Source organism: Podarcis muralis, chromosome 12, assembly GCF_964188315.1.
Source record: "Podarcis muralis chromosome 12, rPodMur119.hap1.1, whole genome shotgun sequence".
NCBI lineage: Eukaryota > Metazoa > Chordata > Lepidosauria > Squamata > Lacertidae > Podarcis > Podarcis muralis.
In genome coordinates this window covers 29979499-29990777 of record NC_135666.1, presented here as the reverse complement: position 1 = coordinate 29990777, position 11279 = coordinate 29979499, and the positions used below count along the sequence as shown (strand labels likewise).

At 43.8% G+C, this 11279-nt stretch overlaps 1 non-coding gene across 1 annotated transcript; it reads right to left on the bottom strand.

Moving 5' to 3' along the window:
* Positions 1-5988: 5988 nt before the first annotated feature.
* On the bottom strand, positions 5989-6066 carry TRNAK-CUU (transfer RNA lysine (anticodon CUU)). The gene has a single exon. It is a non-coding gene; the product is annotated as a tRNA-Lys (tRNA).
* Positions 6067-11279: the final 5213 nt, after the last annotated feature.

The window sequence follows — 11279 nt, the reverse complement described above, 5'->3', positions numbered from 1 at the left end:
GTTACAAGAAGATTTGCACAGCTGTATAATTTACAGTATAAGTCTGCAGTCAAAGTAGTGGCTAGTTTCATTTATTTAATACATTCATACTCTAACTTCATTTAGGCCTAGTGTCTTTGCAAGGCTTCCATCAATAGATAAGACTGATAAGAACAGAAAATACAAATTAAAACTGAAAATATTTTGTGTATGTAATAATAAAAAATTCATTATTTATATGCCACCCATCTGACTGGTTTGCCCCACCCACTCTGGGCGGCTTCCAGCAAATTGAAAGATGTACAATAGGGTTTGGCAAATCTGTCAGTTTTGGTTTCTGTCATTTTTCCAGTCTTCAGGTCAGTTCTCCACAATTCTGCTTCAGTTGGTGAATTTAAAGATAAAATAAGAAGTCCTAATGAAAATTCATCCGTGTCTTTCTACAGATTTCTCCTAATAAATACATTTTTCCAAAACATTTTCTCTTAATACAACACATTTTAATATATATTATTTTTCCCTTATATATGAATTTATATCTGCGCTTTGCCCTAGTATATGCATTTTTGCACACACGACTTGACTGGAGAACTGCTCTGCAAATTTTGAAGGATGGCTGTGTTTCGATTTGGGTATTGTTTTGGAATGAATTAGTTTTGCCTCGAAATGCAAACTCAAGTCGGATTTCTCCTGCTATCCCTAGCCGTGTGATGATAAAGAGAATGCTCTTCCTTAATTGCCATTTGTTTGCCTTGCTAACAAATGTTGCATCATTTCAGGGAAAAGAGTTTCAGACCAAGGAGCATGTGCAAAAAAAAAAGGGTGCTATCAACAACAGCATATCTTGGAGAAACTTAATGGGCCCCCAACCCTTTGCAGTTGCATACATGCTTATTTTTAAAATATTTGCTTGATCAACCCCCCCCCCCTGCCCCTCACTGTATGATGTGCTCTTTTACCATTACCTGGAAGTGTGGAAAAAAGGTCTACAGTAGTTTGTTCTGAATTTGCTAGTATTTGGTCTAGTCTACTGCTTGGGCCAGTGAGGGAGGATTTTTTGGGCGGTGTCTCTGGGGACTGTGGGGACGTGGGTGGCGCTGTGGGTAAAACCTCAGTGCCTAGGACTTGCCGATCGTATGGTCGGCGGTTTGAATCCCCGCGGCGGGGTGAGCTCCCGTCTTCGGTCCCAGCTCCTGCCCACCTAGCAGTTCAAAAGCACCCCTAAGTGCAAGTAGATAAATAGGTACCACTTTATAGCGGGAAGGTAAATGGCGTTTCCGTGTGCTGTGCTGGTGCTGGCTCGCCAGAGCAGCTTTGTCACGCTGGCCACGTGACCTGGAAGTGTCTTCGGACAGCACTGGCTCCCGGCCTCTTAAGTGAGATGAGCGCACAACCCTAGAGTCGGACACGAATGGCCCGTACGGGCAGGGGTACCTTTACCTGGGTACTGTGAAGGTGCCAAGTGTGTTGTTCTAGCACACTTTAGCTTGAGAAATCCTCCTTTGCAAATCATACAGAACATTTCATGTCCTCTCTTCTCCGCCCGCTCCCCTGGTTGCACACAATTTTTCCTTTTCACCTGCAGGTGGCAGTATCTGTTCCATCTTACCTTGCTTTTCTTGTTTTAAAATGATACATTGGGTTCAGAGAACCAATTTTGTTCATATTTTTAACCACACCAAACCAAATCTTGCTAGCCTCTGAGTTAGATGATAGCCCCAGCTTTAACAAAGGGTATCTTAGGCATCTTAGGTAAATCTTAAAGGTAAAGGTACCCCTGCCCGTACAGGCCAGTCTTGACAGACTCTAGGGTTGTGCGCCCATCTCACTCAAGAGGCCGGGGGCCAGCGCTGTCCGGAGACACTTCCGGGTCACGTGGCCAGCGTGACAAAGCTGCTCTGGCGAGCCAGAGCCGCACACGGAAACGCCGTTTTACCTTCCCACTAGTAAGCGGTCCCTATTTATCTACTTGCACCCGGGGGTGCTTTCGAACTGCTAGGTTGGCAGGCGCTGGGACCGAGCGCACCCCGCCGTGGGGATTCGAACCGCCGACCTTTCGATCGGCAAGCCCTAGGCGCTGAGGCTTTTACCCACAGCGCCACCCGCGTCCCTAGGTAAATCTTAGGTATTGTACAAAAACTACTTGCAATATGGGGTATTTTTTAAAAAACCAAGCCGAAAAAGAAAAGCTTATTCAATTAACTGTGGGGGCGCAATTATTATGCAAGACTATATGCCTTGTGCCAGAGATCTTTTGCAAAGGGTGATGAGTCGGTGTTATTATTCTACATCTTTATTCATTGCTGAAAATAATTTAAATAAGTAACCCCTGATAATGGAAACTAGGGAGATCTTACAGTCTTATTACTTTCCTATATTGAGGAGTTGTGGTCCCCCCCCCCCCTGCTCTGCATTGCCTTGAATTCTTGAAAAAAGCAAAACCAGAAAGGTAGATGAAGAAGCATGGAAAGGAAGGAAGAGGAAGATAGTTCGTTTGATATCCTGCTCTCCGAAAGCAAGGGGGAAATAGGGCACAGGTTACAATGAACCAGGGTTGGTGCTTGTTTTTGGGAAGAGGCTTGGAGTGTGGAATGTTAAGTGGGAGGGAGGTTCTGAAAGGACCATTGAACAACATTTGGGGTAATGGGGAGAAATCGGTCTATTGAAAGAGGAGGAGGAAGGACAACATGAGCATCCAGGGTCTGGAGTGTGGATCATTTGATGAACCACAATCCCCGGTTCCCCTTTTTAAATTAAGATTACGTTTCTAGAATTTGTGGAACCTGAGATGCGAGGCAAAATGTAAGTACATAGGAAGAACCTCCTGGACCAGGTCAATGGCCCCTCCTGTTCTCACAGTGGACAACCAGATGCCCATGGGAAGTCCTCAAGCAGGATATGAGCTCAACAGCAGTCTGCCCAGCTGTGATTCCAAACAGCTGGTATTCAGAGGCAAAAGGTAAAGGACCCCTGGAAAGTTAAGTCAAAGATAACTATGGGGTGTGGCACTCATCTTGCTTTCAGGCCGAGGGAGGCAGCATTTGTCCACAGACAGCTTTCCAGGTCATGTGGCCAGCATGACTAAGCCACTTCTGGCGCAACAGAACACCGTGATGGAAACCAGAGCACACGGAAACGCCGTTTACCTTCCTGCCACAGTGGTACCTATTTATCTACTTGCACTGGTGTGCTTTCGAACTGCTAGATTGCCAGGAGGTGGGACAGAGCAACGGGAGCTCACTTCGTCACGGGGATTCAAACTGCCAACTTTCCGATTGGCAAGCCCAAGAGGCTCAGTGATTTAGACCACAGCGCCACCCACATCTCTTTTTATTTAGAGGCATGCTGTCTCCAACAGTGGAGATAGGCCATAACATCCATCGCCAGTAGCTGTTGATAGCCTTGTCCTCTGTGAATCTGTCTAATCCTCTTCAAGTTGGCACCATTCTCCTCTTTTGTTTTGAGAGAAACTTGCCTGCTCTTACCTTTATAACAACAATAATAATTTTATTATTTATACCCCACCCATCTGGCTGGATTTCCCCAGTCACTCTGGGTGACTTACAGCACGTATAAAAACATAGTAAAATGTCCAACATTAAAAGCTTTCCAATACCTTTCAGTCATGTATTCTCATTTATTTGAAGCCCCTTTACTTACCCCAGGAAAAATTACCGTAGACTCCCATGGCAGAGGGTGCACAGCAGATAAGATGGAAAGAAGTAGGTTCAGGAGATTACTAGTTCCGGGTTTTGTTTTCCTCCAGCCTCAACTAAAGACTTTGGAGTTCATCCTGGGCGATTGTCAGCATAGCTCATCCCTGTAACTCACCCTAATGAAATACCTGCCCCTACACTCACAGTGTTGTTGTTTGCCTAGCTCGTCCTGTGAAAAGTTCCTGTTAGTTTAAATGTTAGGGTTTTTTTAGCTTATGAAACAAATTAACCTTGGAGCTTTTTGAGAGAAAACGACAATTCTGTCCTTACAGTTATAATAATGTGGAAGGGCAGGACATTTTCAAGAACCGGCAGTTAACACCTTTCTCTGCTCAAATGGCCTTGGCTGTTCGAAAGAAGCAAAAAGCTTTCCACCTACAATGACAGCATTAGTACGAGAGAGACAAAAAATAAAAAAAGGCTTTCCGCATCTTTCAAGAGTGCACTTTTGCCATTCTGCTTTACCTCCTTAAGCAACTTCAGTTTTTATGCTTCTGGTGGTTTTTCTTCTCTTGGGGAGGCGGGGGCAGGGAGAAGCTGGGTAAGAAGCCGCACACACACGATGCATTTAAGGCACATTTAAAGGCACATTTAAAGAACTTTCCCTAGAAGAAACTCATTTGTTAAGAGTGCTAGAGTAAGCTACAACTCCCAGGATTCTTTGGGAGAAGTGGCAGCCATGTTATTTCTGAAATGGAAGTACTAGTTCTTTGAGTACCAATGAGGTTTTTCTCCTTTCCATTGAAAGGCTTAAAGAATCTGTGTTTGCATGCATTTGGCAATGTAAAGATGTATTGAAGTGGTAGTATTTGCAATTTTTATTTTGCATGTGTGCATGCCCCCCAACATTTCTCCAGTGAAAATAGGGATGTCCCCTTCCATAATGATAATTTTACTATTTATACCCCACACATCTTACTGGGTTGACCCAGCCACTCTGGGCAGTTTCCAACATATATAAAAAGATAATAAAACATTAGACATTAAAAAAACAACTCTTCCCTATACAGGATTGTCTTCAGTCGGCTCAGGGGTCAGATAACTCCATACCCTCCAACACTTCTCCAATGAAAACAGGGACACCCTAAGGAAAAGGGGGACATTCTGGGATCAAATCAGAAACCGGGATGGCTTCTCTAAATCAGGGATGTCCCTGGAAAATAGGGACACTTGGGGAGTCTCTCTGTGTTGTTGTTGTTTTAAAATGTGAAATCACATGTACAGACAAAAAAAAAAAAAAAAAGGAAACGGTAATCAAAGCTACAAAATGCAAGAGCAGTGCAGGGGTTGCCTTTTCTGAATAAACAGAGTTGATAAGGTAGAAAAATAAAAGCTGCAAAGCACACCATGAATGCCAAATTTTGCAATTTCGTATTTGTATATCTGCATTTGACATGTCAGAAATGAAACCCCACCAAATGGCGTATAAATGTTCAGTGTCTTCCTTACCCTTAGAAGAGCGTAATTGATATTTATTTATTTAAACAATTTATGTGTGCTTAGCTAGACTCGAAGCGGTATAAAAGATACAATACAAAAATGTCAATCAAAATGCCTGTGGGGTTTTGTTTTGTTTTTGTTTTTTGGGTAAAGTTCCTCAGTAAACGCCAGAAGTTCAGTAGGGAGAGGACCTATCTGGCCTCAACTGAAAGGTGCTGGGTTGGCAGAGCAAGGTGTGACAAGACTCAAAGCTTTTGAGCATGATTTGTCTATTTAATTCCTGACAATTCGGCTCCTGACTCCTTCAGCCCTCTCCTCTCCTGGACACAGTCCCTCTGATGCCTTGTCACTTAGCTCCCCGCTGCCTTCTCCATTTTGCAGGTGCCCAGGGATGTGAATTGACACAGCTGGAGGTGAGGTTACCTGTCAGTAGTTAACAGATGGTGCTGTCTCTGTAGATGATAGTGGAAGGAGGAATGTCAGCAGGGTGTGGAACTTTTTCAATTCGCCCCCCCTCCCGCAGGTCTTCGCAAAACATCAAACACACATGCACAATGAAATCATGATGTTACCCATGTTAACAGAAGGGCGAGAGACTACGGTGAGTGAGGAATGTGTTTGGTGAGCATTGAAGCGCATGTCAACATCTCAGAGGAAAGCTGACTGAGTCATTCATTGCCTGGAGTCTAAAAATCAATGTGGAATGGAAAGATCTTCAAAAGATACTGGGGAAAGTACTGTTGAGGGAGGGTGTGTGGGGGTGTGTGGATGGCTTAAATAATGTCATGTTCCAATTTCTAAGTAATGTAAAATCACAGAATTGTAGAGTTGGAAGGGACCACAAGTGTCTTTTTGCTCAATGTGGGGTTCAAACCCACGACCATGAGATTAAGAGTCTCATGCTCTACCAACTGAGCCAACTCCAAGACGCAAACTTGTTTTGCATGAATAAATGAAACATAGGAAGCTGCTTTTTACTGCGTCAGACCATTGATCTAGTTTGATAATGTTGACACTGACCGACTGTGGGCTCCTCCATCCTTTCACTTGACACATTTTTGGGATAGTATTCCTCTGGGTTGGAGAGCTTTTCCTGTTGTTCTGTGCCTTGCAAAAAGCCAATTTTAACTGCTGTATTGGATCTTATCAGACGCGCGGAAAACCTGAAGAGAGATTTTGCTTAACCGAGTTTCAGTTCTGCGGGTAAGTCTGCATTTATGCAAGGGGTAGCCATGTAGCAAGAGAAAAGCTCTCGGACCTGGGGGAATTAATCGGGATGCAATACAATCAAAATGCAAGTCAAACAAATGTGTGGATGAGCCCAGTGTCCCTCCACTATTTTAGGCACGAGTTTCTCCCCGCCCTACCTGGAGATGCTAGGGATTGAACCCAGGGCTGTCTGCATGCAAAGCAGATGCTGTTATGTATAATTGTTTCATTGCACACTGAAATGGAGAATGCCTGCATGTATATTGCTGAAATGTTTAACACTGGAAAATTCCATTGATGCATACTGAAGCTCTCTGAGCTCTTTAGAATCACAGAATTGTAGAGTTGGAAGGGACCGCAAGGATCATCTAGTACAACCCCCATGATATGCATGTATCTTTAGCTCAACATGGGGCTCGAACCCACAGCCCTGAGATTAAAAGTCTCACTAAGCTATCTCCATGTTATTAATTAACAGGGTGATAATTAGCTGTTGATGTTCTCTGCTGCTCTCACATGGTGTTTATCTTTAGATCATGTGAAGGTTATTCAGTTACAAATCTTCATCTTGAATGTAGTTGCCTGTTAGTTTATCTCTGGAAGTCACAGAGAACAAAGAATGTGATAATTATACCTCTTCAGGAGCACATAGCCTTAAGCTGGAATGCAAGCTATGGGAGAGACAGAGCTTTGATTTTTGCTCTGGTCATACTTATGTTAGGTATTTCAAAAGAAGAATCTATGCTTGGACAAGCATATGCTTTATATAACTTTCTGGGTGTATCATTGATTGTTTTGTACCTGTTTTGAATAAGTTCTGGTTAGTAAAGCTTAGAATAATATTCATGGGTCTGGACAATGTTTTATTCCAAGAGGAGTCAGTTTTTATGTATCCAACTGCTTCAAGCTGTGCAATATTAATATCTGCAATAGATGCTCTACTATTGAGCTATGGTCTTTCCCTTTGAGCCATAGCAACTACCCAGATGCAGAGAAATAATGGTGTAGTATGGTTTCAGATTCCTTGGAAACTAATTCCCAGATCTCCATATTCAAAATGTATAAGAGAACCGTGGCAACCTGTGTCAATCACATCATATCCTATCGGGAAAGAATGTGGCTGTCCTTGTGAAACATGGAGAAACAGCTGGGTAGCAACAGTTGAGTTTTGCATGTACGTAAGTGTGTGTGTGTGTGTGTGTGTGTGAGAGAGAGAGAGAGAGAGAGAGAGAGAGAGAAATGGGCAACAGACAAAAGGCAATAAATGGCTCAAATTGAATCCTGTCTCATGCAACTGAGTTATTGGAGAGGCAAGAATGAAACTCTTACCCACTTAGAAAGGCCTGCTGAGAAATGACCTTTAATTAAAAGTCCTCCATTAAACTGGGGCCTTATGAAATCCTTTATTCCTTAGAACAAAACTATCATGGAGAAGCAGTGAACATAAAGCAATCTAAGCTGGCAATGCAATGTGGAAGAAATGCCAGGGCAAGTCACACGGGTGAGAAACAAAGAGCATAATTGATCAGGAATGTCTACAGTACAATTGGGGAGCTCCTTCCGTGTGCATGTTACGTGACAGCCTAAGGGCACCTCCAGGTTTGTATTCTGCAACATGTCTCTGCTGAAATAATTGTGCATGTAGCAGTGGGTTTATTACACTAACCATTCACACACAAACCATTCTGCTTTATTAGCTGTTCTGCGATGGCTCCCCAGTGTCACTGCATAATTGCCAACTGGAGGGATGCTCTTGTGTTAAGAAAACTGGGACAGAAAACCAAAACAACCCTGAACACTGGTGATAGAAAAAGTTGGTTGCTTTTTACAGGTTGGCTCTGAGCAGCCAATCACAGGAGTTACACTTAGCCTGGGGGTTAGAGGTGATCTAGGTGTTAATGGCAGGAAGATGAGGCCTGTCAAAGTAATAAAATACTACAGGAATTGTTCTGCTTCCCCGCTAGACAACCATCTTCCCTCAGGTTGAAATAAAAAAATTAAAATAAAAAATTGCCCAGTAGCACCTTACAGACCAACTAAGTTTGTTCTGGTACAGTGGTACCTCAGGTTAAGTACTTAATTCGTTCCGGAGGTCCGTACTTTACCTGAAATTGTTCTTAACCTGAAGCACCACTTTAGCTAATGGGGCCTCCTGCTGCCACCGGGCCGCTGGAGCCCGATTTCTGTTCTCATCCTGAAGCAAAGTTCTTAACCTGAAGCACAATTTCTGGGTTAGTGGAGTCTGTAACCTAAAGCATATGTAACCTGAGGTACCACTGTATAAGCTTTCGTGTGCATTCACACTTCTTCAGATACACTTCCCTCAGGTTGTGTATTGAAGGGGAGACTTGATCTCTCCACTTAAATATGATGAAGGATTTAGGAAACTAGGGGATCTTGAAGGGACAGGCTAGGCAGGGTAGGAACCAAGGCTTTTTTCAGCCCTAACTCACAGGAACCCAGTTCCGGCACCTCTCAAGTGGGCACCATTGCCATTCTAAGAGAACAAAAGAGGCATTCATGTTGAGTTCCAATACCCCTTTTTCTAGAAAAAAATAGCACTGGCAGAAACACACCACAGGATGCATATAGGAGAATATTTACTGGGGAAATATAATCAGTAGGACAAAAGACTGCAAGATGTGCAATTTGTGATAGCTGTTTGTAAAGCTGGAATGCACTCCTATCTCTACATTCTTACCCAAACTACAGTCAACCTTTGCTCCTGAATGGTCCATTAAAAATCCATCATGACAAGAAGTTTTGCTTGTAAATTTGTAGCATCCTTGAATCTATATTGTGGTACACAAAACAAACAAGTATTCATAATAGTCCAAAGCTATGCGTGCACTTAGTGAATAAATCTCTGTACCCATGAAGGACACGCGCTAAAATGTCTTTTAAACATCCACTCATTTTTCCCCGTAGTTGTTGAAATGTTTCCACTTCACTGGTTTGAGAGGATAGGCAATTGCTTCAGCTCTCATGTAGCTCTCTGGAAGTTCCAACCCCCACCCCCTGCTTTGTGCAAAAATAACCTATATTATTAAAGCGAAACTTTTCACAGCTGAATGTTGGAGGTAATCCAGGTTAAGGAATGTGGATCTATGTTCCATCAGTGCTTATGTGCTTTCTATAGAAAGCAACAAGTTTGTTTGTTAAACTCTTGTCAAAATACCTCCCTCCCACCCTCTTTTATAACACTTACCGGTAGGTGAGGACTTGGCAGCAATTGGTGACGTTCCTCCCCAGGCATCTATGCAGTAACCCACCCCCTTCTCAACCTGTTCAGTGATTTCACCAGTTCTACAGGTATGCTGATCAACTAGCAAGTAACAGGGCTGATGAACAGCTACAGCTGCCCCCAACTCTCATTGTTTTAAAGGAAAACCAATGCGAAGGGCCCCTCCAGGACAGGTGTTGGGTTCAGAGTTTTTTTTGCTAGTGTTTTGTGCAACCTATCATTGCTGCCATTCTAGTTCACGAGTTGTGGATTTATACTGGACCATCCACACATTGCTCTGCTTTAGTAATTTTGCAATGCTTCCCCAGTTTTACTGCATTATTGCAATCTGGAAGGGCTTTCTTGGGCTATAGTGGAATGAAAGCAGAATAATGACCAGGAGTGCCAAACTGAATAAAATACTTTTTTTTGGGGGGGGGGGAGGCAGGTAAACTCTGTTTCACAGAATCAATCACAAGATGTGACACATGCATACCATTTGGATGGCAATGCCTGTCAACTCGGGGGAGGGGCTCAAATATTTTATTGGGGCTGACGGGACCTGTGGCCCTAGGAGTTGCTTCGTATGGTGATGATCCTCTCCCTCAGGAATATTTGCAGTATGAAAGGTTACAGGATTCCAGCAGGGAACTATGGGACACACGCACATCTATGGCAAACGAACAGTATAACTGCCCCCAAATGCTTACAGGTGTGAGTGGTATTGGAAATACGATTGAGTAGAACCACCCCAATAACATCACAATGAATGTTTAATAAAAAGGACATCTAGCAACTTCACTGGAGGGAAGAGCTCATGACTCTGCCCTGTTGAGCTATCTGGTTCCAACCCTATTATTAACATATTAACAGCAGTCTCTGCCCATTGACTTGCTGGGGGCAACCTCTACCAGTGTCCTAATGTCAGGCTTCAGGGTATCGGCTCCCCCCCCCCCGGCAGTAAATAAGCCAGGCTTCCTCAACCTCGGCCCTCCAGATGTTTTTGGCCTACAACTCCTATGATCCCTAGCTAGCAGGACCAGTGGTCAGGGATGATGGGAATTGTCGTCTCAAAACATCTGGAGGGCTGAGGTTGAGGAAGCCTGAAATAAGCAGATCAAATGAAGGGAAAGCCGAGGGATAAAAGAAAGTGTCCCCCTAGAATGCTGGTGCTCCCAATTAAGGTTCACCCCCTCCCATCCCTATTAATCTACGTCACTCCTACATCTTGTAATCTGAGTTTGTACCCTCTGTGCTTTCTGTTCTAACACTCTCTGGGCTCTCCGTGTCCTTAGGGATGGGGCGGGAATGCTGTCCAGAGACTATGAATCTGTTAACCCTCTCTGTTCCAGTGTTTCTTCTCCTAGCTGCTCCCACCATTCCTTCACAGTTCAGCCCTCCTCAGCACGGTCCCTGACACCTAACATATGCTTCTCCCATATTTGATAGGCACCAGCTGTGTACTCTCAGGCCTCCCTTTGGACCCATTGATTGTGCTATGGAGATTATGAGCTCGGGAGTAACTCCCATTGAAAACAATGAGATCGACTTCTGAGTATACCTGTGTAGGATAGTGCTATTAGCTACTTAGATCAGGGATGTGGAACCTGTGGCCCTCCGAATATTTTTGGACTCCAGCTCCTATGCCAGCAAGCAAAGTCAATGGTCAGGGATCATGGGAAATGGAGTCCAACAACCTCTGTAGGGTCATA